Source organism: Nicotiana sylvestris, chromosome 8 (genome assembly GCF_000393655.2).
Source record: "Nicotiana sylvestris chromosome 8, ASM39365v2, whole genome shotgun sequence".
Taxonomy (NCBI): domain Eukaryota; kingdom Viridiplantae; phylum Streptophyta; class Magnoliopsida; order Solanales; family Solanaceae; genus Nicotiana; species Nicotiana sylvestris.
In genome coordinates, this window is record NC_091064.1 from 75996057 (window position 1) to 76001076 (window position 5020).

Consider the following 5020-nt stretch of genomic DNA (forward strand, 5'->3'; position numbering starts at 1 on the left):
TATACTCGAGGACTGGCGTCAACAACTCGAAATAATAGGACCCTCGAGTCGGAGCTTCAAACTTGTAAGCCCTCAATGAGGCAACAACAAGATCACAAAACAGCTCCAGAGCCAAAAACATCCCGAACACCGGGGACTGGCATCGAAAATTGAAGGCCACATGTCCTCCTAGTCGGAAACTCCGAAATTGTAAGCCCTAAATGAGGCAATACCAAGTTTACAAGTAATGTATCCCGAGCCAAGAAGCCCTCGATGACTCGGGGACTACCGCCAATCGCCACCCCCATCGATTTATCAAAACCCGAGGCCACAAGACCACATGCAGGTAGCCTCGGTCTCGTAAGACTTATATAAGGTAATATCTATAAGACCTCAAAAAGGAATGAATCACATTTGTACCAAGTGATAATATCTGTAATACCTCAAGCAAGGCATGAACCATACTTGTACCAAGTAGCCAAAACTGTAAGACCTCAAAGGCAAGTAAAACTTGTAAGACCTTACTCAAGGCATAATCCTGATCTTAAACTTAAGGCTATATATCGAACTTGTAAGACCCCTAAAAGGGCGTACCCTCGATATAGACGCCGAAACTACTTCACTCGGGGACTGAAAGGCTCCGGCCAAACACAATGACTACGGTCACAAGGCTGTACTAGCCAAACTAACGCGACTCGAGGATGCTCAACTAAAATCATAGGACTTAATTACTTCGAATATACTTTAAAAAGAACCGGTTAAACAGGCTACCCTCGACATAGGAAAAAGAGCTTCAACCATGTCAGCTCCAAACTATAGGCTTCGAGATACTCAGCTACTAAGCCAAACCTTCTGAGGTGCTCGATCATCGCCATATAACGACTCATAATCGAGGTTTTAATCGAACTGTCGAAGAATCAGGAAAACACAATTTCAAAAAGTCCTTAACGAGAGAAAAATAAAGCCTATATAAAAGGTCGTACCGACCCAATGCGTAAGAGCCACTGTCGCCAGCACATAGAAAAGGTCGTACTGACCAAATGCGTAAGAGCCACTGTCGCCAGCCCATACAAAAGGTCGTACTGACCCAACGCGTAAGAGCCCAAGGGCCAGCCTTAAATTCAAAAGCTTTAGGGTCGAATGAGCTCAAGTCGATACCCGACTTGGAGACTGAACCCAAAACAGTTAACTAAATATACCTAAAAGCAAAAGTATAATAGCTCAAACACTGGCTTACAATATAAGGTCATACGGACCAAGCGCATAAGAGCCTACGGGCCAGCCCAATAAGCCCTAGGGCCATACCATAAATATTTGGACTCCTTTTAACTTGAAGACTAGTTGATCTAGCTAAAATCAAGGCAAAAGGGAATGCATGAAAAATAAAGGTGCGAGGTTTCCTTTTTATACATATATGCAAAAGAATACAAGCTTCATTCACAAAGTTCTTTGAAAGCACTCTATGCAAAACAAGAAAGGAATGTCCTAAGCAAATATACGTCCCCCTCAGGGACTATGGTCCTTCGGCTTCTTCCTTCCCAACTTAGGCATCAGACAGAAGGAACTTTGCATTATATTCTTCCACCTTTGCCTGCTTTGTCTCTTCCGAGAGATCAAAGCCCCTTGCATGAATTTGCTTGAGGGTTTCCCTCCGAGATTTTCACCTCGCATACTCTTCATTCTTACCCTCCCGATCGAGAGCCCTCCTTAGCTCACCACGAGCATCGGCAGCGTCCTTCAAATAGACCGCCACTTTCTTGTCAGCCTTGGTTTGGCTCATTATGGCTTCAGCTCGGGCATCCACAACCTCGGTCTTTAACTTCAAAAGCACAAACTCGAGCTTTGTAATCATATATGTTCGAACCAAGCTATTATCATGAGCTAAGCGAAGTTCAACCTCAAAGGCGGATTCTTTAGCCAAAGCACCCTTCTCCACTGAAGCCTAAACGTCCGCTCGAGCCTTCAACTTATCATACTCGCACTTGGCTCGGACAACTTCGCTCTGAAGGCGTTCCAGGTCCTCCATCTTTTTCTGCAACTAAAATAAACAAAACGTTAGCCTCAGGATCTAAAAGAAGGAACATGCAATCCCACAGAACTAAAACTACCTACTCCTTTAGGTAACTCTCATAATTCAAGCTTCGACCCACCTCGTAACGTAAGCGTGCCAACTCGACTTCCCTTTCATTGCAAAGAAGCCTACGGGCTTTCTCCCCATCCAAATCTTTGCACAAACCGGGTTCATGATGAAGCAGCTCGGACTTGAGCTTATCAATGGCCTGCGAGAAGGGAGCTCAATAAGAAAGGGAAGGCATGAAACTCAAAGGGCATGTGCCCAAAACTCACCGCAGAATAGAGCCGTTGAGCTTCTTCAAAGATCGAGCGCATATCTACTAGTCTTGCTCTCTCAGCCCCAGAAGAGTCGATTCTGGTTGGGACACGATCGCTCGATGTATACGGTCTCGGTCTTCTAGCATCCCTCGAAGTACCTTCGATGGGAGGAAGAATCGGTGGCAAAGTACCTTCATTCCTCGAAGTACCTTCAAAAGGAAAAGAAGATGTCAGCGGAGGAGAAACCATTTTTCCAAAGCCATAGATCGCGGGCGTAGAAGGCTCAGCCGATACAACTTCTCTGAGCGTCGGGTATAGATTCGTCTTGTTTTTAGCACCATCGTCCTGCAAAGACCTTTTTTCCTATTATTATCATTCTTTAGCCTAGAAGCTGGCGATCCTTCTCCCTCTCCGAGAGGGCAGGGTCTCGCTGATGACCTCCAAATCTACTACTAAAAAGTAAATGGACACGGTCGCATGCAATATTTTTTTACCCAACTATGAGTCGGGGTCGAATCCCATAGAGAACAATATGTAGGCGATTAGGAATGTAAGAGAATTATCACTTATCGCGCAATTCCAAAAACTTAGGGTTGATTTGACAAAATGTTTTATATCTAAATACGGAAATGTAAACTAACCTAGAAAGAAAGTTAAATGATCAATGGCTACAAGTATGGATGCATCGGGAATTACACTCAAGTAACGATCAAATGTATTTCACGATTTTACAAATATGAGTGAGTTTGTGTTAATTAGCCTCAGATAATAATTATTAATTAACTTCTTCCGAAGACTAACAAGACTTCCTAATTGAATTATTCCTAACCCAATTAAGAGGATAAGCACACCCGGATATGGCTACAAGTAGTTCAATCCTATCCCTAGGTAGAATCTATAAAATGAGGGTTAAAACCTCAAGTTCTTGTTAATTAATCTTTCCCAACCCCAAATTATCTTTTCCAAAATTAATTCGGTTTGAGTACTGATTCTTCGCGTTCACATTTGGTCCTTCTCGTTCGCAAAGGCCTGGCTTCCTTCTTTTTCGCGTCCACGATAGACCTTCGAGTTCGTAAAGAGTAAATCACTGGGCAGGTTCTCATTGTCCATTTTAGCTCCTTTTTGACTTGTTTTCACTTGGTTTCTTCACCATTACTTCTAAATCACATACAACCTATAAAGTAGAAGTAAATGACATTAAACACATGATTTTATCACTTACTCGCCTCAATGGACTCCCCGATGCCTATGATAATGAGGTTAGTGCGCATGAAAAGAAAACACCATTTAAAAGGGAGCAAGTCGCATAACACATACCGTGATGTTTCGCATCCCGTCTACCCCAAGACAAAGCTCTCCATTTATGCTCATTATATGTCGAGTGGGTTGCCAACATCTGAGCCCAATCCGGCAGGTCGGGGACCTCACACGACATCCATGAAATTACTGTAGAAAAAGAAAACAGAGGCACATTTACAGAGCCCGCCTTTGCCATAATTAAAAAACTACAAAGGCACGAGTATACCACTTACATCTAAAATTCCACCCCTCAAGAAATGGCAGAAACTCCATAGGGATAATATCGATAGTCCATACTCGGACGAATCGGCTCATCCACCCCCGATCATTGTCTTCTTCATCATCGACAACGAAAGGCGTGGTGGATCGGCATCGTAGGGTTAGCAGACCTCGAGTGAATTCAAACCTTGCTTTCTCCGCAAAGAACCTCATCATCAATACTATCCGCCAAAATGGCGGATGAATTTGTGCCAAGGTAACCTAGTACTTTTGACAGAAGTCAAGCACAACCCTATCAAGGGGGCCCAGCGTAAATGGGTACGTGTACACATTCAGAAAACCTTCGGCATGATCCACGATGCTCTCCTCTGGGGAAGGTACCCGCAATACTACCTTTTCTCCCCATCCAGAGTCCTTCCTCGCCGACTCAATGTGTTCCTGTCCTATTAAATAAATAAACTTCGAGGCATATTCCCAATGACCTAGAACGTTGGGCGTCTTTTTTGACAGAAGATCCCCCATCGAAACAAAATGGCCAGAGGTGGAACTCCTTTCTCCTTGCCGAGTGGACCTTGACGTAGCGGCCATGACTGTGGCAAAACCAGAGAATTGGAGCAGGAACTTGACCAAGGGCGACAAAATTGAATGATGAAGGACCTAGCATAGGAAAGGAGAACTCTATAAAAGAGGATAACTACTTAGAATAGCAGAATCTTCAAAAGGGCGAAGACAACCCTATATATGGAAAAAACGACGACTATCCGCCTATCTCAAAGGCCAATTAAAAATACTAGCTAAAGCTTTTATCGGTTTAGAAAGATATGCCGGCGAGATCACCTCGGTCATTTCGTAACCATGTCATACACTTAACGCCGCCATACAACATTTTAGGGTTAGAGACCCCCGCATCAATCAAGCCTCGAGATGGAACCCGATCTCGAGGACCTACGTCAAAAAGAAGATAGGCTCCAGGAAGCCATTGGCATCATTGCAAGTCCCGAGATGGTACCCGATCTCGAGGACCTCCATCAAAAAGAAGATAGGCTCCAGGAAGCCATTGGCATCATTGCAAGTCCCGAGATGGTACCCGATCTCAAGGACCTCCATCAAAAAGAAAATAGGCCCAAAGAAGCCATTGGCATCATTGCGAGTCCCTAGATGGTACCGGATCTCGAGGACCTCCAACCAAGAA